The 24,699-nt window shown below is 38.5% G+C and overlaps 1 protein-coding gene across 4 annotated transcripts in view; it reads right to left on the bottom strand.

Moving 5' to 3' along the window:
• Nucleotides 1-20,797, bottom strand: part of tln1 (talin 1) — a 131,840-nt gene extending 111,043 nt beyond the window's left edge. For 2 of the 4 annotated variants that reach the window (XM_057818300.1, XM_057818297.1), the window contains exon 1: nt 20,608-20,797. The gene's annotated coding sequence lies outside the window, so the exon portion shown is untranslated. The remainder of the gene's footprint in view (nt 1-20,607) is intronic. The other 2 variants (XM_057818299.1, XM_057818301.1) reach the window with 2 other exon arrangements.
• Nucleotides 20,798-24,699: the final 3,902 nt, after the last annotated feature.

Raw genomic sequence — 24,699 nt, 5'->3', positions numbered from 1 at the left:
TTTGATTGGAAGCAAAATAAATGAAGGTATTTTACCAAAGCATTTGTAATTGCAATCATTTTCTGGGAGAAATTTAGCATTATCTGACAGAATTGCAGGGGTGTCAATACTTTTGGCCAGCAGTGTATGATGCAAATTTTAGAACAGGCATCTATCTACTGTATGTTAAAAAAGGAATGAGACTGCTTTGATCTGGAACGTCACTAATTCTCGACACAATGTCAACAAAATTTATTTAGTATGTTGCAGCTTCCACCCAATGAAAAGAATATCAAAAACAGCCATAAAATAATTCAGCATTTTATACATCATGCTATTTTGTGTAACAATCTAAATATATTTAGTATAGGATGGGGCTTTATCCAGACATTTTTGTGGCTCATTCTAAACTTGGACATGAATGACCTAAATTTACTTGCTTAAATGAATTGGGTTACTCACATAGTTTACATGCACTGGGTGCAATGCAATTCAATATCTGGCCAAGGTGGTGGGAGGGTCAACGGGGAAGACTGATTTGTTGATTTTACTTGCTACTTGCGAATTGGTACAAGCCAACTGGTTCAGGCAAGAATGTTTACATTTTTGCCTAAATGAGATTATCCTCTACTTTTTTGGTAATGGGAGAAAAAAAAAAAAAATCTCTCCTTCATTAAATCCAAAGTATACAGAAATATTTTGCATGCCAACTACTTGACACAAAAATGAGTGATGCCTAAACTAAACAATACAGTTTACCGTAAAACTAATCTGGTTCCCTGGGATTTCTCAAGTCTTAACCAGTCCAATTAATTTGTCTCCAAGATTCTATTGCCCTTTAAAGGGAACCTCGGATTTAAGGACTTGTAGGCTCTAATAAGCCACAATTGTTCTCTTTTACCAAAATATGTTATTAGAAACACATATTATCATTGATTTAAAAATCTATAATATTTGGTACATGTTTTGACCTACGGAGGGTGCCATGTTTTTAAATGCACAATGCATGCTGAGGATGATGACGCAGTTAGGCTAGACTGGGAGAGTAGCTGTGCTACATAGAAAGCAAAGCTAGTATGACGACTAGCATGATTTTGTCACATTCTCCTGCTGGTAACAGAGCTGTGGGATGAGGTCACAATATCATACCTGCATCCAATTCCAACTCATTAGCAGTGTCTTTAAACTGATCCTAGGCGGCTTGCCGAGATACTTGCTGCCATTTGAAAGTTTGTATTCTTGACCCTTTCGTTGTGATTTACATCTTTGCCTTGGTTTTTCCGTTCGTCTGCTTCTCACCGCAGTTTTCCCTCAGGTTTAAAAAAAAAAAAAAATTATTGATCCCGACCTACTGTCACGGACCCTTTTTGTGTCTCCCTTTTCGCGATCGCATGTTTTTTTGTGTGTTCAATATACCCTTTTACGCAATCCCTATGTCATTGTTATCTGCTTGCTTCCGCATTCAGGGACCGTAACAGATTTGTTGGTTTTCATCTGAGGACTCGTTACTGATTGCAGCTAATAGATCGATAAACAATACACATACTATCGAAGAAATGGTACCATTTTTCCTTTTCCCCCTCACGAGCGTGATTCACTTTACTGTGTTCAAGGGCCTGGAGTGAAGTCTGCCTAAACTATAGTTAGATGAATGTGTTAGACTAATGCAAACAATGATATGGTGTGTGTGAGAACGGTACCTATTCCCTTCAATCCCCCTCACGAGCCCCGACAGGGGATCGTAAAAACATGGATGTTGCCTTAGAACTTAGCTTCAGCAAGTGGTGGGAAAAATTTAGCAATTGATGAACAGTTTAAACAGGAATGGGCGAAATTTGCAAGTCCCCCTCAGGACTCCTGTTAAATACTCTTTACAACAATTTACTACCGCTTCAAAGGGTTAATCCTTGGTTGTCCCTGGTCCCGTGGCTATAGGCATCATCTCACAGTGACCTCTTTGTACAGGTGTATTGAGAACGATTTTTTCACGATCAATTAGACGGGCTACCAATCAAGTTAGTCCTGTCGCTAGGAAAAATGAGATATACTGTACATTCAGTTAAATTTGGCCCCATAAATAAAAAATAAAGTTAGTCTTTAGTTAGGAAAAATGAGAAACACACTAAGCTAAATTTGGTCCAGTAAATAAAAACCCTCTCATTCGGAAAAAGTGAGAACCGTACTGAGTTAAATTTGGCCCAGTAAATTAAAATTCTTACATTGGAAAAAAAGTGAAAACGCACTGAGTTGACTGACTCAGTTTTAGTTCCGCTTTACTTGGCATATTTCAATAATCGGAATTTGGATGTTTGTGAATCCTTCTTGAATCTTCCACGAATCGGAAATTTCGCACACCTCAAATTGTCCCACTCCTAGTCAGTGCAATGGTAGCTCTACTGCCTCCAGAGCTGCAGAGGAATTCAGCTTTGCATTCCTCAGAACATCAGCATCATAACAGACTGGAGTAGAGGAGAGATGCTTATGAGGCCTTATCCCACTGACTAAAAACAGCCACTCCCCACAGACTGCAGGAATGTTCAGAGAACATCCTCTAGTTGTGTAAATGAGAATTTTTGTTTTTTTTTAAACTTTCTGGATATTAACCACAATTCAGATGCTGGAGTCATTACATTTCTTTTAACCTTTTCCAAATAAACCTACCATCTCACAACTCAAATCCAAGATGTAGACATTCATCCATTGGTTTCTGTTAAGAATTGTGACATTCAATAATCTTCAGTAAAATCATGCGAGCTGAAATATTTCCTGCTGGCATTCTTTAGTCAAGTCAGGATCCTTTCAATGAGGATGTCTGTTTCCAGAGATAGAACGTCAAAGCATTCATTGTGGTCAAGTATTTTCTAACGTTTTATCCTGTCCATGGTCAAGGGGGAGTTTCTGTCGACGCCAAATAAAAATATGAATCCATCATTAACTCATTGGTAGCCACTGATGTCCATCAATGGCAGCCACAAGTTAAAATCATGTCTGGGAGGAAATGATATAAAATTGGAGTGCTCAACGGCAACCAGCAGAGGTGCTAGTTTTTGGTCTAAAGAACAAGATTATGTCAGAAATGGAAAGTTGAGCTACATCCACAAAGAACTCGACCATGGCATGATTATTCCTGCCAGCATGAATCTGCTCAATACCACAATACCACAGTTCAGAACATTCAGTTTATCCCGATCCCCTAAAATAAAAATCAACAATTACCATATTGGCCCGAATATAAGACGGTGTTTTTGCATTGAAATAAGATTGAAAAAGAGGGGGTCATTTTATATTCACGGTCTAGACGTTATACCAATTCATGACGCTAGATGGCGCCAGATAAAATTGAAGTCATGTTCTGTCATGACAGATCTCAGCTACTCTGAAGCTTAACCAGTTTGCATTATTTTATTGTAATGTTTTTCCTTATTCAGATTTGTTTCAAGACTACAGTTACAGTTAGACTTCACTTTGATGGTTAATGCTGTTTAGGGCTGCAGCTATCGAATATTTTAGTAATCGAGTATTCGACTGAAAATTCTATCGATTAATCGAATAAAACAAATATATTTTTAGGTGAAGAGCAATTATAAATATACATGAGAAAACAAGACATTTCATCTCATCTTGAACCATTTTCAGTCAATCAATGTCTTTATTTTCGATGTATATTGTTGAAAACAGCCAACAATTGCATCTCAGATGGAACTAGAATTAAAAAAAAGACTAATTAACTGCTTTTACTCAAAAAACCTTTAGATCTTATTAAAAAAATTATATATATATATATATATATCTTACCTAAAAATGCCGTTGCGCTTGATAACACACATCACTTAAAGATAGGATTTGTTCCCATGTGTTTCAATTGAATTTGTATTTGTGTCAAGCCATTTTTAAGTTCGAGTTACGTTTTAAGTTAGTCTAAACTGTAAGTCTTGATGGGATTTTGAGTTTTTGCAGTGTTCAAAATAAATGTATGATACAGGCTGGATTGGGGCACATTAGGGACTTGGTGTTTTATCCAGCAATGACTACTGAGCTAAAATTGATATTAGTTAGCATGATTGAGTTTTTTTTTTTTACACCCTCATCACTCCACAACGCTATGTTATGTTAAAGCCTGTATGTAAGACACGTTAGCCACACATCGACAGTGTTCATAATTAATAGAAACCTAGCCCTCCGCAGGGCTAACATTACGTGAGCTAGTGACAGTAACGTTAATCTTATTTATTAGCGCTTAGCGCTCTTTATTAGCGCTTAGCGCTCTACTGCTTTAAGATGGCGGCTGTTTACTAACGCTGCCCAGACGCGGCCGAGTCTGTCATTTCGCATCTAGTTCAACATACATGGGATCTCTATGAGACTCATCAGACGCTACCTGCTATCAAAGTAGCATCGTGCGGGCTAGTATTTAGCAACGTCAGCGTCGTTTGTAGCGGCTGTTGGCTGATGTTTTTTTTTTTTTTTTGCTTCTTCCTTTACACACGTGACATCAGCGCGTTGTCCCGCATTAAAAGTAGCCCCAGCAAAACGTGATGCTTAGAGCTGTCAAAATAAACGATAACTCGAGGTGAATCAAGTTACTCGGATCAGTTTTTAAACCCGAGTTACTCGAGTATTCGTTTCAGCTCTAATGCTGTAATTGCAATTTTGCTGTTTTATCACAAATGATTGGTTTATTTACATTTCAAAAACAAGAAGCCATTCATTTACGAATGAGATTGCACTTTGGTTTACATATTTAAATGTTCAGATATTAAGATTTGAATGAGGCAAAATAACATGCTTTTTCTCTCAAATATATTGTTAAATTCATTTGTTTCGAATGTACAGTAATTATTTTCTGCATAAAAATTAATTTGGTTTTCAAAAAGTCTTTTTTCAAACTTGAGTCTTGAAAAAGAGGGGGTCGTCTTATAATCAGGGCGGTCTTATATTGGGCCAATACGGTACGTCATTTTCACACTATAAGGCGCACCTGACTATAAGCCACACCCACCAAATTTGGCCCGAAAACGACATTTGTTCATAGATAAGCTGCACTGGACTATAAGCCGCAGCTGTCCTCACTGTATTATGGGATATTTACACCAAAAGATATTAACTGGTAACACTTTATTTGACAGTGGCATCTTACGACTGTCATAAGACCAAATGAACCACCATGAGATTTTGAACCAATTGGCTGCAAAGCTTCATTGCTTCAAGAAGCTTAATTTGGCCATTACTGCTCCCTTGGGGGTGACAGTCAACCTCTGCTGCCACCAATGTTGTTGTCCAACATGCCTCCTAGCATGCATTGCAGCACTACAAATGTAAATGACAATCAGAATTCATGTTCTCTGCTAATTATTTCTTCAGTTACTCTTCCAGTTGTTTCATTAATTGCTAGTTCTGGTATTTGGTAACACTTTATTTGACACTGGTGCCGTAAGACTGTCATTAGTCAATCATAATTATGACTAGAGCTGTCCCGACTATTGACATCATCGATTACGTAATGCGTCGACGAGCACAACATCCCGTTGACGGACCAACTACCATCACTAGCAATTAATAAAACAACTGGAACAGTAACTAAAGATAAAATTAGCAGAGACCATGAATTTGGCTTGTTATTTACATCTGTAGCGCTGCAATGCATGTTAGAAAGCATGTTAGACGACAACAGTGTTGACAGCAGGTGGCAAAAGAGGGTGACCTTCACCCCCAAGGGAGTAGTGATGGTCAAATGAAGCTTCTTGACGCAATGAATGGTGGTTCATTTGGTCTTATGTCAGTCTTATGATGCAAATATAGCGTTACTGGTTAATATCTTTTGGTGTAAATTAGAGCTGTCCCGACTAGTCGACGTCATCGATTACGTAATGCGTCGAAGAGCACAACATCCCGTTGACGGTTAATAAATGGTTAAAAAATATATATGCGTGAAAAGTTGAGACTGTCTGACACTCGGTATGCAAGCGGGAGCGGCACAAAGCCAAAAAGCGCACCAGAGTGGCCAAAACATTGACTTATTTCAACAAAACAAAGGAGGGTACACTGTTGTGTCCTGTCACTTAAATGCCAACCCTGCATACCAGGCTGCACATGGGCTGTGAATGAACACTTAAAGCGCCGTCACCCAGTTGCAATTTTGGAAGGCGACAGGAGACAACAAGCTGGTAGATCGTAAGTGCATCTAACTAACTAACGACATGTTTTATTGAAGTTGCTAAGCCTGTCGCGATACGCAATGAGTCTATTTATCGCACGGTAAGTAAAAATGAGCACGCTAATTTTCACGGCCGTGTGTTATCGCCACGTGTGTGCATGCGTGCATAGGGTTAGAATTAAAGTTCAGACATACAAAATAAGGAAACACATATATATATATATAAACACTGTAAACGTTAGCATTGCTACACTTAGGCTAATGGGGAAATAAAAAAACCTACTTTAGCCTGCTATAAAACATTGGCAGTCTTCCCCAAAACGCAAACTTGAGGTTAAAAGGTGACACTTCAAACATGAAAAATCGCTGGTTAACATCATTTGCAAACGAAAAAATTGAAACCAAATAAAAAAAAACTTACTGGCACCACATGTAATGACGAAAAGTGCTTTTGTGCGGAGTGTAAAGCTTACGGTTAGCGGTTTAGCGAACGTACTTCCGGTGAACATTTCAAAATAAAAGCACGTCATGTTCGTCATATAAATAACAATTTCTGGAGTTAATCCCACATACTTCAGAATTCAGGTTTTACACTAACAATAGCTTTAAAATGACATCCTTTATGAAAAATCTGATTGGCAATGAATAATTATTATACTACTATTACACCTATTAGTATTAGGGTTGTTCCGATTATGTTTTTTTGCTCCCGATCCGATCCCGATCGTCTTAGTTTGAGTATCTGCCGATCCCGATATTTCCTGATCCGATTGCTTTTATTTTTGCTCCCGATTCAATTCCAATCATTCCCGATCATTTTTCCCGATCATATACATTTTGGCAATGCATTAAGAAAAAAATGAATAAAACTCGGACGAATATATACATTCAACATACAGTACATAAGTACTGTATTTGTTTATTATGACAATAAATCCTCGAGATGGCATTTACATTATTAACATTCTTTCTGTGAGAGGGATCCACGGATAGAAAGACTTGTAATTCTTAAAGGATAAATGTGACTTTGTATATTGTGACTAAATATTGTCATCTAGTGTATTTGTTGAGCTTTCAGTAAATGATACTGTAGCCATTTAACTGTTCGGCCCAAATGCATGATGGGAAGTGCAACCATTACTGTGCGTAGTGGCACCAATTGATATATCTTCTGTGCGTTGGGAAATAACATAGGGTGTTAAGAAAAAGATCAACTACAACCTTTCTTCCCCACATTGCTTTCCACGATATTTCTAATTGTTGAGAGAGGGATTGTAAGGCTTTAGCCAATTAAAAAAAGGCTCCAAAGGTTGTCAAAATTCACTCTACTCAGTTTACGCTGCCTTGTAGCTCTATATATAGGTAAAACGGCGCCATTACAGATTGAACGCGGCAATGCGTGAGTGGGTTGTGCAGCGCATGCGTTAATTGCATTAAATATTTTAACGTGATTAATTTTTTTATAAATTAATTACCACCGTTAACGTGATAAATTTGATAAACCTACTTTTAGCCAAAACTAAAGACGCTGCATGAGCGTAAGACATTTTGTCTGTAACGTTAGATACAATTAGAAAATGATTTAATTAAAAAATATATATATATTAAAAAAAGGCATGTCCGATATTTTTTTTGCCGATTCCGATACTTTGAAAATGACGTGATCGGACCCGATCGATGTGGACATCTTTAATTATTATACTATAATATTAATGCTAGATTTTTTTTTCAAGAACTGTTTTGAATCATGTTGGAAAGGCAAAGTCAGTGTTCTGAATTCTTGTATGTAAAGGTACCACGGTCATCTTTTCTGAACTTACAGCCAGGTCAGATATTAATAATTTATGGTTCTTCTATTATACCCTCTTGTAAAGAATCTCAAATTTCAGAGACTTTATAAATAGTAAAGGTGGCTCCACTTCAGCTTCAAAATGCTTCATCTCAAATTTTCCTTTAGAAAATATCAGATCCAAATGGACTATTTAGACCAAACAAACCACTAATAAAGACAGAAAAACCTTACAAAATAGTCTGACAAATAATTAGCATCTTTTATACGAGCTGTTGTTTTCTAACACTTGGTTAGGAGTTATTCATGCCTTAAACAAACGATTTCTTGTGCATGAGGAGTGGCAGCACATGTCTTGACCAAATATGGCAGAGTGAAAACACTACGAGCCAATCTGTGCAGCACATTGGAATGAAAAGCTAGTCTCCTTAACTGGTGTGATGGTGGAACATGACACTACACATTGACAGCAGCCTAAAGTCACTTTAACACATATAGGACGGGTTTGTTTATTTGGTGGCTCAGGTCTACGGGTACTTGCATAATTTTAAAAGGAAATTCAAAATTGCCTACAGGGTACATAGCTTAATGTAATGAAACATTTGAAAGGTCAACTACAATGGCATGAAAAAGTATCTGAACCTTTTGGAATTTCTCACATTTCTGCATGAAATCACCATCAAATGTGATCTGATCTTTGTCAAAATCACACAGATGAAAAAACAGTCTGCTCTAAATAAAACCACACAAACATTTATAGGTTTGCATTTTGCTTTGCTTACCCCCCCCCCCCCCCCCCCCAAAAAAAAAACACACCTGAGGACAGAAGAGGCAAGATGGATAAACGTAATTTTTTTAGAACCTAAGCTTTCAAAAGCGACAACAACTACTGAGCGTGAACCAAGGATTGAAGATGTGGACAATGAAATGCCGGAGAGCACAGCGAAAATAGTTAGCGGAGTTTCAGTTTGCCCCACTAAAGAAGTCAATTGTACAACAGAGCCACCACCGGTCATACCATACTCAATGGACGAGCTGGGATGCTGTGTTTACGAGCATGGGCTAAGCTACTATCCGAGCATACAGTGGTAAGAAAAAGTATCTGAACCCTTTGGAATTTCTCACATTTCTACAAAAAATCATCCTCAAATGTGATCTGATCATTGTCAAAATCACACTGATGAAAATGCAGTGCCTGTTTTAAATAAAACTACCCAAACATTTATAGGTTTTCATACTTTAATGAGGATAGTATGCAAACAACGACAGAAAGGGGGAAAAATAAGTAAGTGAACCGTCACATTTAATATTTTGTGGCACCCCCTTTGGCAACAATGACTTCAACCAGACGCTTCATGTAGCGGCAGATCAGTCTGGCACATCGATCAGGACTAATCCTGGCCCGTTCTTCTCTACAAAATTGCTGTACTTCAGTCATATTCCTGGGATGTCTGGCATGAATCGCTGTCTTTAGGTCATGTCACAGCATCTCAATGGGGTTCAAGTCTGGATTTTGACTTGGCCACTTCAGAACGTGTATTTTGTTCTTCTGAAACCATTCTGAAGTTCATTTACTTCTGTGTTGTGGATCATTGTCTTGTTGCAGCATCCATCCTCTTTTTTACCTTCAACTGTTTGACAGACAGCCTCAGGTTTTCCTGCAAAACATCCTGAAAAAAATTTGAATTCATTCTTCCATTAATAATTGCAACTTGTCAAGGCCCTGAGGCAGCAAACAACCCCTAATCATGATGCTCCCTCCACTATGCTTCACGGAGGGGATGAGGTGTTAATGTTGGTGAGCTGTTCCATTTTTCCTCCACACATGACGTTGTGTGTTACTCCCAAACAATTCAACTTTGGTTTCATCGGTCCAAAAAATATTTTGCCCAAACTACTGTGAAGTGTCCAAGTGCCTTTTTGCGAACATTAAACAAGCAACAATTTTTTTTAGACAGCAGTGGCTTCCTCTGTGGAGTCCTCCCATGAACACCATTGTTGGGTTTTACATATAGTTGATGTGTGCACATATATATTGGACTGTGCCAGTGATTTCTTTAAAGTGATCCTCTACCTTAAATACATGTAGGCTCTAATAAACCACAATTGTTCTCTTGTACTAAAACATACTGTTAGAAACACATAAAATGTTAAATCAATGGCAATATTTTATAATATTTAGTCCATATTTTGACCGTTAGTTGGCGCCATGGTTTGCGGGCTCGCAGTGATGACGTCATTGGTATCTTTCGTGTTCAACAATTGCTTATTGCTGCCTAAACCCGCGAAGTAAAATGCCACGATTTGCTGCTTTTGGATGCAATTCCCAGTCAAATTGAAACAAGGGGAGTGACGTGAGTGGTCAAGGTACAATTATTATTTTTTTGGTGAATAAATGTGCATAAGTGGAAGCTTCTCTCCTTTTTGGTCCCTGTATGCATGTATCCTACCTACCACGCGTTACAACTGGCCCACGAACATTTTTCCTGGACCCTTAGTCAAGTAAGGGATCCGTCTATTTTCTGGATCCGACGGTCCCACCGCGGCTGCAATATTGGTTTCGGATCTGTCTATTTATTTTGTGGATTCAACGGTCCCACAGTGACTTTTCGGATCAGTCTATTATGTGGATTCGACGGCCTGATCGCTGCTGCAATGTTGCCGTGGGAGGTCTAATTCCTGGATCTTCGAGTGAGTGCAAAAACGGGTATTTGGATTACTGTTGTTATTTTTTTTGTTGACTATTCTTCGTAGGAGTTTTCCCCAAATCATACCAAATAATTAAAGAGCATATGACACGAGAAAAAAAAGTCTTAAATGGCATTATTATGTGAAAAAGAATCATATTTTGAGACGATTCGACTATATACAACAATTTAGCAAAGTTAAAAATTAAGTCTTTTAATCTGCCGGTTAGCCACGCCTACCATTATAGGGCTTTAGCGTCCCCAACAGGTGGATGACGTCAGCAGTAGACTGGGCTCATCGGTTTTACTATTCAGCCCATTGAGGGGGAATTATTCAGAACGAGGAAAACGCGAATGTCATTGTTTCTGTCTCTCTACTCCAATATTTTTACAGGATATTCTTTTTATCCAAGTATTTTTCCCCAATAGCTATATAAATGGCTTGAGAAGGACCAGTCAGCCCGTCGAGGGGGAGCTATTCACAACGAGGAAAACGCGACGAAGAGAGCGGCAAAATGTCATTGTTTCTGTCTCTTTACTTCAATATTTTTAAAGGATATTCTTTTTATCCAAATATTTTCCCCAATAGCTATATAAATGGCATGGTCATGACAAATAATAGTCTTGTGCTAAATGGAATATGAAATAATAAAAATGCATTTATTCAGGACGACATGGCAAAATTACTCCATAATGGTCAAAACTGTCGACTTCACCTTTACTGTCGCACCTCCCGAACGATATTTTATGACACCTAAATCGGACATATGTCATTTCCCTTCCCCGGCTTCGGAGAATGTAAACAAACAAGAAGGCGTGACAGCTAGCCGACATGCTAACCCGAACCGAGTGATGTTTCAAAGTCTTCGAAGCGGAAAATCACACATAATTATCCTGGATTATTTGACATGACGACCCGGTTGTCGATTGTCTTCGCGGATCGGCAAACCGCCCGGCGGAGAGCAATTTACAGTTCGTTCCCCGGAGGAGGGTGGCTGGAGTTGTTGTGTAGCTAACGTGCTGCTGCTAATGAGCATTAGGAGAGCTTTTTACATGCCTATCAATGATCAAACATAAGTAGTCCTTCATTTAAAGGAAGTTTGTAATATTTACTTTGTAATCGCTGTATTCGTATTTGACATAATACAAAACAAGATGTTTACTCACTTCCTCGTAAGTCCAATGGTTCCACAGTAAATATCCACGGTGAATGGGAACCTTTTAAAACTCCAAAAAGGCGCATACGCCTCTCCCTCATACAGAATGATTTTTCTGCAGCCGTTTGGCTGGCGTGATGCGAAAAATACACTTATTAATCCGCAAAATCAGCTGAATCCTTCGTCCTCATACACAACAGTACACTGTAGCGTGAAGAGGACGTCTTCTACCGCACACGTCACAGCGCCCTCCTCCTCAATGCAAGACCGAAGCCGGAAGTCACTCATTTTCATGGCGCGGGATTCAAAAAACTAAATAAAAATAGCGATCGCTTCCACACACATCCAAGCGGCCCATATCATTCAGGGGCATAAAATTCCGCGTGTCACAGGCACTTTAAAGCACTATGGCACGCTACAGTGACAACAGTGACTCTGACATGGACATTACTTTTATATTGGAGTTCGTCTGGGAACGCGTGTGTGCGTACCGCTGAGCTCCGGAGTGTCGAGTGGTGAAGGTGAAAATATTATTTTTTGTGTGAATAAATGTGCATAAGTGGAAGCTTCTCCCCTTTTTGGTACTTTTATGCACGTATCCTACCTACCACGCGTTGTACAATGTACAAGACATGGATTACACTCAATTCCAGGATTTGTTCCCGTCAAACTGTTGGCTTGTACTGTATGTAAAGGATACGACAGCTCTGGACACTAACAATCTACATAATTATACTGGGATAAGTTTGAAAACGCAGTATCTTACCTTGAAGATCTGCCAACAAAAACCGGAGTTCTCAACAGCATACACTCTCTGCTCCGTTATCATTGAGACGCACTTGCAGCGAGTACATCACTAGTTTTGCCCAATTCTTCTCTTATAAGGTACTGTATTTCCTGTTCTCATTTTGCCTTTGCTGCTCGTCTTGTGAACGACCGACAGTGCTGTCCTGCTCTTCACTTTTCCGATATGGTTCATATTGGAAGGGCAGAACCGACGACATGTTGGTGCAGCTAAGAGTGACACGCTGGTATTTCGGCAACGGGCCCGGTGACGTCACGCACTGCGACGTAACAAGAATGGCGACCTATCACTTAAAATAATTTTACAAACTTTGTTCAAACGAAAACATTAAGAGGGGTTTTAATATCAAATTATTATAACTCATACTAACATTTATCCTTTAAGCATTACTTGTCTTAAAGATCGAGAATCACTTTAAGCCTTCAGCAGACACTCTAGGTTTTTTTTTTTTTTTTACCTCTCTGAGTATTCTGCACTGAACACTTGGCGTCATCTTTGGTGGACGGCCACTCCTTGGTTGAAAAGCGACAGTGCCAAACTCTCTCCATTTGCAGACAACTTCTCTGACTGTCGATTGATGTACATCCAGACTTAGAAATGGTTTTGTATCCTTTCCCAGCTTCATACAAAACAACAATCCTGGATCGCAGGTCTTCAGACAGCTCTTTTGATTGAGTCATGATGCACATCAGACAATGTTTCTCATCAAGACAATTCTTACCAGGTGTGTCTTTTATAGTGGGCAGGACAGCTTTAAACCACTCATCAGTGATTGAGCACACACCTGACTTAAATTGTTTGGTAAAAAATGGTTTCAATTGCTCTTTAAATCTCCTTAGGCAGAGGATTCACTTATATTTTTTCCCCCTTCTGTCATTGTTTGAATGCTATCCCCATTAAAATATGAAAACCTACATGTTTGGGTGGTTTCAAAGCAGACACTTTTTTTCATCTGTGTGATTTTTACAAAGATCAGATAACATTTGATGCTGATTTTATGTAAAAATGTGAGAAATTCTAAAAGGTTGAGATACTTTTTCATACCACTGTATTTATTATTATTATTTTCTTTGCTACGTTTTACCTGTTTCGTGTGTATCAGCATTTATGTGCTGATCTTGCTGTTTTCACACAAAGTCAAGTCTTTTAGCATGCGTGGCCACACATACGAGTTGCATAGAGCAGAGTTTTACCATTCTGCTTGTTCGATACTTGCAGAAAGCAAGTAGCAACAAGCCCCTCCACCTTGTTGAACCTCCACCTCTAATTGAAAGGTGTACATATAAGTAACCGAGGTACACGTAAACTCAGATTTCACAGAGAAGTGGAATAAGCAGGATAAACCAATGAAGGCAGAATTCTTATGAACTCATTCACTGCCAACACGGTTTCATACTCCCGTCTCGTCTCATGCAGTGTTGTTTTTGGCAGCTTTTTTAATTTTCGTTTTAGTTTCAGTCTTATTAGTCTTCGTCAGATTTTAGTCATCTCAAAATGTGTTTGTCTTCGTCTAGCTTTTGTTGGCGAAAACTCAATTTCGTCTAGTTTTAGTCGACTTTTACTAAAAATGTTTTAATCAGTAAAATTAAAAACATTTGACTCCGAAAATAAATAAATAAATAACGGTTTCCAACTATTTTGAATGAACATTGACAGACGAGCACATATTGTAGTGTCTACAAGGACAACTTGGTGATCATACAACCGTATAAAAAGTTGTCAGAGAGTTTAAGAGGACGCTTTCCATTAGCATTAGCCTAACGCTAATGGAAACGTGCATGCTATGCTAACGTTATGAGTTACATTTAGTGTGTGATGATCACTCAGCACAGACCTTTAAAGGCTCATGCAACATTGCATATTCTCTCTGGCAAAGATGAGAAAACAAATCTTACCATGTGTGCAAGCCTGGACAGCAGCAGCACGTCACATGAATGACACAACCAGACACTGCTACAATGCAGACTAACACATAAAATGTCACACATTGTGAACATTTGTTCGTTTTCGTCTCGTTGTCGTCTCTTCAGGCGAAACTGGCATTCATCTTGTTATGTCTTAGTCTCCCAAAACACATATTTAGCTCGTTATCGTCTCATCATCGTCATGAAAAAAGTGTTCACTGACGAAATATTTTCGTTACAGTCATCGTTGACGAAAACAACACTGACCTCATCCAGTCTTTCCTGTTGATTTTGGTTTTACTGCTCGTTTTGTGAAATATTGACAGTGCTGCCATACTCATTCATGTTCCTCTCGGGTTCAAATTTAAAGGGTTGAACAGATGACATGTTGACATTATATTTATTATTCGAAATGTCTGTCATGCAGCGTAAACAAGCAACAACAATGCGACCAACTCGTTAAACTAATTTTTCAAATTGTATAAGTTCGAAAACATAAAGAGAGGTTTTAATATCAAATGATTTTACCTCACAATAATGTTTTCCTTTTAAGAACTACAAGTCTTTCTATCCGAGCATCCCTTTTATAAATGTATAATAAAAATTAATAATATGTAAGCATAGGCAGAGTTTTGACTGTTGGGGGGGGGGGGGGCACAACATGTTGATGACCCCGAAACGCAGTGTCAGCAATAAAATTAACTTACAAGAACCTTTATAATAATAAGTTGACAATGAGAGATTTTTGTTTCCCATCATTCTTGAGGGGAATTCTAAATCACGCTGCTTAGGCAATACTTTTCGCCAAGATCGTCATCCATTGAATATGGTACGCCCGCCGGTGTCGTGCCAATGTAGTTACCCCAGTCAAAAATTGTATTCCCTGGGCGGAGCCGTATGGAGGTAGTTTTGTGTCTTTTATTATTCAATCAAAAAAAAAGTCGCTTCAATCAAAAAAAAAAAAAAAAAAAGTGTTTGAATGCAAAAATAAATTTGAAACTCAAAAAAGTGCATGTGAAAGCTATTTTTCCTTAATTGATTTTTTTTTTTTTTGATTGGAGTCAAGGTTTTTTTTATTGATGCAACTTTTTTGATTGAAGTAATGTTGATATGTGTTTGGGCCACATTTTGGCTTGGGCGTTTTTGTCTTTATGATTCAATCAAAAAATAAGGTGCTTCAAAAAAAATATATTTTCAACAAGAAAAATCACTTCAATCAAAAAAAGAAAAATTTCAATCATAGAAAACGTTTTTGAATGCGAAAAAATAGTTGAGATTGAAAAATTTGCATTTGAACACTTAATTTTTCATTGAAAAAGTTTTCTTTGATTGAAGCAATCCTTTTTGTGTTTGGGCCATTTGTGTCTAAATCATTCAATCCCAAAAAAATTGCTTCAATCAAAAAAAAAAAAAAAAAAAAAAAAAAGAAAGATTAAATTAAAGAAAAATAAATCATTTAAAAAATAAAATTTCCCTCCCCTTTTTTTTTTTTTTTTGTTATGACATGCAAAGCTAATGACCGCCTAAGGTGCTAGTCACATGATCTATTCGAAAAATAATTTTGACCCATAATAAAAATTTTTTTTTTGTTAATTTCATTCATTTTTGTTGCAGTTTTACTGATTTACAACTTTTAAATATGGCGGAAAACACAGACAAGGCTGAAAAAGCAGTTTCTGCTCTTGCACTCCTCTGAAACAAAAACTGCTGTATTTTAAGCCAAAACAACTGAACCAAGAACAATATGTCTATATGCTGCCATAGCAGATTCATGGCGCATTAAGCCCCCGAACTATTTTGAATTTGTCCATTTTACCCTGAAACCCCTTGTTTACAGACGTCGCGCAACCGCTTTTGTTTTAACCCAGCCATAAAACGAAGGTAATTAATTATATTTATTTTTCAAAATGTAATTTTTGGCTTAGAATCATTAATTGATGTCTAATATTTCGTTTAAAAAAAAAAAAAAAACACTAAGAAAATTATTCACTCGCATATTTTAAACTTTTAAACAAATTACGTCACAATGAAAAAAATGGCGTCTGTGAAAAAGTCACAGATATCTACCTCATAACTATTGCTTAATTGTATTTTTTTATTACCGTCAAATTTTCTACGATATGTTAGATGATAAATAATCAATCCAAACAAAGAAAAATTGGGGAAAAAAAAGTTTAAAGTGGTAAATATATGAAAAAGAAAATCTCGACCACTCCTTGATGTCTGTGATTTCTGCATCGCGACCCTTGTTATATTGCCATGTTTCACCCATAAAATCCCAAAAAAATCCAGCTGTGGGCATTCACAACTGTGTCTTGACACTCAGTGATACATGCTACATGGAGTTTTTGGATCGAAACAAGGTAAGTATGCGATAATATCTCGTTAAAGTCATGGCGTCTGTAATTCTGCTCTCCCCTCCAGATAGGGTTTTGCTGTATAAATTATTACTATTTTTTATTTTTAAATGCCCTCCTGCTCAAAAACTTTCTTTCGAATCAGACAATTTTGAAATTTGGCCAAATTGGGGGTCTCAGAGCGGAACTTCAAGTCACCTGTTTTCCGCCATATACGTATATAGGAAAGTCAATTTCATGCAATGACACTTTTCAGCCACCAGGGGGGCCTGGCCCACCTGGCCCCCCTTAGAATCCGCTTATGTATGATATGTAACAGTTACCGTAATTTTCGGACTATAAGCCGCTACTTTTTTCCTTCATTTTAATACTTGTGGCTTATAGTCCAGTGCGGCTTATATGTTGATTTATTTGAGTTAATAGGTAACACATCATAAGACAGTCATAGGACAGTCATAATTATGACATGATACTATCATGAGCATTACTGGATGTCACTAGCTTCATTTATTTCCAGCTTGAATTTTTACATCCATTTAAAAGTGAAATCTTTTGCCGGATAACACTAAATGACATCTGTTATGAACATTTATTAATGCTCAGGACAGTGTCATGTCAATAATTATGATTGTCTAATGACAGTCTAATGTCGCCACTGTCAAATAAATTGTTAGCAAATACCATAACTAACAATTGATGAAACAACTGCAAAAGTAACTGAAGAAATAATTAGCACTGAACATGAATTTTGATTAAAATATACATCTGCACAACGCAATGCATGCTAGGAGGCATGTTGGATGACAACAGGGTTTACAGCAGGTGGCAGCAGAGGTTGCCTGTCTCCACCAAGGGAGCAGTGATGGCCAAGTGAAGCTTCTTGAAGGAATGAAGCTTTGCAGCCAATTGGTTCAAAGATTCATGGTGGTTCATTTGGTCTTATGACAGTCGTATGATGCCACTGTCAAATAAAGTGTGACCGGTTACTATCTTTTGGTGTAAATATCCCATAAAACAGTGATGATGGCTGCGGCTTATAGTCCAGTGCAGCTTATCTATGAACAAATGCCGTTTTCGGGCCAAATTTGGTGGGCTGCGGCTTATAGTCGGGTGCCCCTTATAGTGCGAAAATTAGGCGTAATTTTCGGACTATAAGCCGCTGCTTTTTTCCTTCATTTTAAATCATGCGGCTTATAGTCCAGTGCGGCTTAATTGTTGATTTATTTGGGTTAATAGGTAACACTTCATTTGACAGCGGCATCATAAGATTGTCATCATTATGACATGACACTATCATGGGCATTACTGAATGCTTGTGTCATTAAGTGTCATCCAGAAAATTATGTCACTAACCCCGTTTATGTCCAGTTTAGATCGTTTACATCCATTCAAAACTGAAATAATTTGCCGGATAACACTAAATGCTCATGACATTTTCATGGCATAATTATGATTGTCTAATGACAGTCTTATGGCACCACTGTCAAATAAAGTGTTACCAAATACTATAACTAGCAGTTAATGAAACAAGCGGAACAGTAACTGAAAAAAATAATTACCACAGAACATGAATTTTGATTGTTATTTACATCTATAGCGCTGCAATGCATGCTAGGTGGCATGTTCGACAACAACAGTGTTGACAGCAGATGGCAGCAGAGGTTGACTGTCTACCCCAAGGGAGCAGTGATGACCATATGAAGCGTCTTGAAGCAATAAAGCTTTGCAGCCAATTGGTTCAAAAATTGATGGTGGTTCATTTGGTCTTACGACAGTCATATGATGCCGCTGTCAAATAGTGTTACGGGCAGTGTTGTTAATCTTACTGAAAAAAAGTAATTAATTATAGTTACAAATTACTTCTCCCAAAAAGTAATTGCGTTAGTAACTCAATTACCTGAATGTAAGAGTAATTAGTTACTTGGCAAAGTAATTGGTGATAATTACTTTTTTTTTTTCCTCAAAAAAAAAAACAAAAAAAAACATTGGCCACACTATGTGAAGTTTTTTGTGAAGGTTTTTGGTACAATTGGCCCGAGCCCAATTCTTTACCCTAATTTACCCTTTACCCTGAATCAGCTGTTAAAAGTTGTTAAAATTGCTCCCATTATTGCATTAGTTCCCTTCTCTCTACTTTCAACATATGAAAGTTTTAAAACTGTTTCATCATTTAAAGATAGATTCAAGTCAAGATTTTGCCGATTTAGAAGTATTTTAGATAAAAAGTTACTTAGGTTCGCTAGGAAGGTTCTCTTCAACAGAGCCGTCCTAAAAAGTACTGCTTTAAGATGGCGGCTGTCTACTAACTCATTTAGTGCCATGTCTGTCATTTTGCATCTAGTTATATCTATGTACAGTACATGTGATATCTATCATGTCTACCATAACATGCGCGCGTAGTTTGTACTAGCTATCGGCTACAACATGTATTATTGGAGCTACCTAGCATCGCGTTTGCTCGGCGTCACAACTTTCTTTCCTCATCCATACTCCTGCTCTGTCGTCTCGGTGAGTCCGTCTCCCTCAGACTTTTCGACCAATATAGTAACGCATAGTAACGCATGCCTTTCCGTCCTCAGTAACTGTAACGGCGTTGCCAAGATGAGAAAAGTAATTAATTAGATTACCCACTACTGAAAAAAATAACGCCGTTAGTAACGCCGTTATATTGTAACGCCGTTATTAACAACACTGGTTACGGGTTAATATCTTTTGGTGTAAATATCCCATAATACAGTGAGGCTTATAGTCCAGTGCGTCTTATCTATGAAAAAAATGCAGTTTTCGTGACAAATTTGGTGGGTGGCGGCTTATAGTCAGGTGCGCCTTATAGTGCAAAAATTATGGGTATTTATTTTCTACCAAAAATAGTGACTGTCCTCTACAGGGTTAAAAAGAAAGAAACACAGATTTGAACCGAAAATGAAATGTTTCCCCCCCAAAAATCCCAATTTGCTTGTTTCTGCTAGTTTTAAGGAACAACACTGTTCATCTCCGTCTATTTACAGTAGAAGCAGATTGGAACAAAATGTCACATGGCTGTACAGCAGTCTAGATTCCTGTTGTGAAATAAATCAGTTGATATAATCTGTATCCACTTGCCTTCACGTCCAACCTCCTAACAAGGATTTGACAAACCTGGCCCGATGACAATGCTTTGCTTATCAAAGTAACGACCTATGAAGGCAAATTCCTCCAGTGTGTCACACCCTCTCAACATAGCGGTGTGAGAATTGACACCCAGAGGCTAAAGCTTTGTCTGAAGCACAAAGGGCTTATTTTAGTTTGAAGCCAAATGAAATAATATTCGCTCATTCGCCCTCTCTTTGGAGGGGCCAGACACCCTAGCTAAAACGTCCTAAATTTTTTTTTTTTTTAAACGTAGTGGAAAATACGGAAATGTTCACAACAACAATAGCTTCCACGTAATACACACTCGTCCTTATACTCTAATTTTTATGTTTAACATATTTATATCGACGACTTAACACGTCATAGCGGAATCTTAAAACACTGGAGCCTACAGTTCGGTTGAGGTTCAAGTTAGCAAACACCGGCTATCTACGAGCACAACTGGGCGCTGCTGTGTGCAAACCCACGCGCGAACACCTCTTTTAAATTTTACTATTATTATTTTAAACGCAACAAACACCACCGATGAACAAATTTGCCTCACTTAACTTTTCATTCTGTTGCCACACACACTTCGGTGACGTCAAGGACTTTTTTGCAAGAACTGTGGAAACTTTTCGAAGTTGAAAAAACAAGTTCTTACCTGAGCCGCCGGTTTTCCCCGTGGAATTTCAAACGATTCGGTCGAGATTTCAATTAATCCAAGAAACGGGGCGAAATTGGAGCAGGGGGAAAGGGCAGACTGCGACCTTTTTTTCTGACTTCCCCTCCCTATCCGCTCTGGGTAAGCTAGTAGAAACTCCTCCCTGGATGCAGACTGCATAGCGGCGGCGACGGCGCAGTGAGGCGGGCGGTGTCTCACGTCACGTCACGGAGGATTTCATCGACTACTACTGCTTCTAATGTCAGAATTTTATGTGGTTCTTCAAAAACAGAAGGGTAGCGATAATGGTGGTTAGCTAGAAATCTCAAAAAGATAAAGCAAAGATGTTAAACTCGCAGAATATATGGAGTGTCACGCGAAATGTATTACTTTTGTGCCATCTGGTGGGAAATAGGAGAAGTGCATTTTTTAAATATTTACGCTACCGTTCAAAAGTTTGGGGTCACTTAGAAATGTCCTACTTTTTGAAAGAAAAGCAGTTTTTTTCAATGGAAATAACATTAAACTAATAAGAAAAACACTCTATACATTATTAATGTGGTAAATGACTATTCTAGCTGGAAACGTCCGGTTTTAAAGCAATATCTACGTAGTTTTGTAAAGAGGCCCGTTTACAGCAAACATCACTCCAGTGTTGTAATGGTACATTGTGCTAACTAGTTGCCTTAGAAGGATAATAGATGATTAGAAAACCTTGCGCAATTATGTTGGCACAGCTCAAAACAGTTTAGGTGGTTAGAGAAGCTATAAAACTTCTTTTGAGCTAGTTTGGTATCCGGAGCACAGGGCCGGCCCATCCTATACGCAGACTATGCAGCTGCTTAGGGCCCCTGACCACTAGGGGGCCCCCAATCTGGCAATTGTTGAATTTATTTTGTTTACTACAGTTTGCTTTATTTGACTTTTGTGAGTTTTGATACTTGATTACAAGCTTAAAAAAAAATAAAAGTTCTTCCTTAACTTCTTTCTTTCCTCTTTTAGAAAAAGGTTTGGCGCTATCTACTGTAAGTACTGACAATCATTTGGGGTGAGAAATTTGAAGTATGCAGTGCAACAAAATCTGATTAATATACAAAATATGGACGTATGGGTTGGATTGCCTGTATGGGTTTCACAGTACACCGTGACGAAATGGTGGGCCAAAAATATGGGCCCCTTTGCATTATTTTGCTTAGGGCCCCCAAATGGCCTGGGCCGGCCCTGCCGGAGCATCACCTTTGTGGGTTTGATTAAACTCTCAAAATGGCCAGAAAAAGACTAACTTTCACGTGAAACTTGACAATCTGTTCTTAGAAATGAAGGTTATTCCATAGAGGAATTGCCAAGAAATTGAAGATTTCCTATAACGCTGTGTACCACTTCCTTCAGAGAGGAGCACAAACAAGATCTAACCAGAGTAGAAAGAGAAGCGGGAGGCCCCGCTGTACAACCGAGCAAGAGGACAAGTACATAAGAGTCTCTAGTTTGAGAAATAGATGCCTTGCAGGTCCTCATCTAGCAGCTTCATTAAATAGTACCCGTAAAACGCCAGTGTCAATGTCGACAGTGAAGAGATGACTCCGGGACGCTGGTTTTCAGTAGTGTTGTTCCGATACCATTTTTTTGGCCCCGATACCGATACCCGGCTGTGGAGTTTCGACCGATACAACTCCGTTTTTTTTATATACTGTATATGGCGGAAAACACAGACAAGGCTGAAAAAGCAGTTTCTGCTCTTGCACCCCTCTTTAAAATAAATTACTGTATTTTAAGCCCCCAAAAAACTGTTGTTTCATAGAACAATATGTGTATATGCTGCCATGCTGAGATTTCAGGGACACTTCCCGTTGATATCAGGTCACTTCCTGTTGATTTGGGGACACAGGTTTTTTTGCCATTGGAAATGAATGGGAAATTTGGACGTAGATGCCCGTCAGTGGCATCGACTTACATATGCGTCAATGGAATCCAAGTACATTGGCATGAATTGAATCAACATACAGTGGGGCAAATAAGTATTTTGTCAACCACCAATTGTGCGAGTTCTCCTACTTCAAAAGATTAGAGAGGCCTGTAATTGTCAACATGGGTAAACCTCAACCATGAGAGACAGAATGTGGGAAAAAAAACAAAATAACATTGTTTGATTTTTAAAGAATTTATTTCCAAATTAGAGTGGAAAATAAGTATTTGGTCACCTACAAACAAGCAAGATTTCTGGCTGTCAAAGAGGTCTAACTTCTTCTAACGAGGTCTAACAAGGCTCCACTGTATTAACCGCACCTGTTTTAACTCATTATCGGTATAAAAGACACCTGTCCACAACCTCAGTCAGTCAGACTCCAAACTCCACTATGGCCAAGACCAAAGAGCTGTCGAAGGACACCAGAGACAAAATTGTAGACCTGCACCAGGCTGGGAAGACTGAATATGCAATAGGTAAAATGCTTGGTGTTAAGAAATCAACTGTGGGAGCACTTATTAGAAAATGGAAGACATACAAGACCACTGATAATCTCCCTCGATCTGGGGCTCGTTGCAAGATCTCACCCCGTGGTGTCAAAATGATAACAAGAACGGAGAGCAAAAATCCCAGAACCACACGGGGGGACCTAGTAAATGACCTACAGAGAGCTGGGACCACAGTAACAAAGGCTACTATCAGTAACACAATGCGCTGCCAGGGACTCAAATCCTGCACTGCCAGACGTGTCCCCCTGCTGAAGAAAGTACACGTCCAGGCCCGTCTGCGGTTCGCTAGAGAGCATTTGGATGATCCAGAAGACGACTGGGAGAATGTGTTATGGTCAGATGAAACCAAAATAGAACTTTTTGGTAGAAACACAGGTTCTCATGTTTGGAGGAGAAAGTATACTGAATTGCATCCGAAGAACACCATACCCACTGTGAAGCATGGGGGTGCAAACCTCATGCTTTGGGGATGTTTTTCTGCAAAGGGACCAGGACGACTGATCTGTGTAAAGGAAAGAATGAATGGGGCCATGTATCCACAGATTTTGAGTCAAAATCTCCTTCCATCAGCAAGGGCATTGAAGATGAGACGTAGCTGGGTCTTTCAGCATAACAATGATCCCAAACACACAGCCAGGGCAACAAAGGAGTGGCTTCGTAAGAAGCATTGCAAGGTCCTGGAGTGGCCTAGCCAGTCTCCAGATCTCAACCCCACAGAAAATCTGCTGAAAGTCCATGTTACCCAACGACAGCCCCAAAACATCACTGCTCTAGAGGAGATCTGCATGGAGGAATGGGCCAAAATACCAGCAACAGTGTGTGAAAAGCTTGTGAAGAGTTACAGAAAACGTTTGGCCTCCGTTATTGCCGACAAATGGTACATAAGAAAGTATTGAGATGAACTTTTGGTATTGACCAAATACTTATTTTCCACCATGATTTGCAAATAAATTCTTTCAAAATCAAACAATGTGATTTTCTGTTTTTTTTCCCCACATTCTGTCTCTCATGGTTGTTTTTTTTTTGCAGTTTGTGTTTTTAAACAGTTTTGCCATTTTTTACCCGCATTTTTCTGTCTTGTTTTGCATGATTTCCATGTTTGTTCCCCACTTTTATAATTTAAAGCAAGCCTGTTCGCGTGAATTTTTGGAACATTTAAAACTTGGAATGGTTAGAATCCGCCAAAGGATGTGAGCTGTACCGAAAAAATGAACTGGGAAAAATATGAACATTGTATGTGATGTAGTGCTGCAATGATTAATCGATTAACTCGAGTATTCGATTAGAAAAAAAGATTCAAATTAAATTTTGCTGCTTCGAGTATTCGTTTATATGAAGTGGTGTTTTAATGGTTTGTTTTGAAAGTGTTTGCATTTAGTTTTGATTTGGGTGCATACACTGCCCTCTAGTCTGCCTCTTTCACATGGCCGAATACAGTTGCTCCCTGTTAAGACCAACATAAGCTAGGTTTTTTGTTTGAGCTAATGCTTTTTTAATAAATTCGTAATTTAGTTTAAAGGTATATTTCGCCAATGCTTGTGCGAATATGTGTTTGAACCATTTGTTAAGACTAGGAGTGGGAACCTCAGGGCACCTCACGATACGATACGATTCGCGATA

This window comes from Corythoichthys intestinalis, chromosome 17 (genome assembly GCF_030265065.1).
Source record: "Corythoichthys intestinalis isolate RoL2023-P3 chromosome 17, ASM3026506v1, whole genome shotgun sequence".
Lineage (NCBI taxonomy): Eukaryota > Metazoa > Chordata > Actinopteri > Syngnathiformes > Syngnathidae > Corythoichthys > Corythoichthys intestinalis.
The sequence above is the reverse complement of the archived record's forward strand: the minus strand, read 5'-3'. Positions and strand labels throughout refer to the sequence as shown.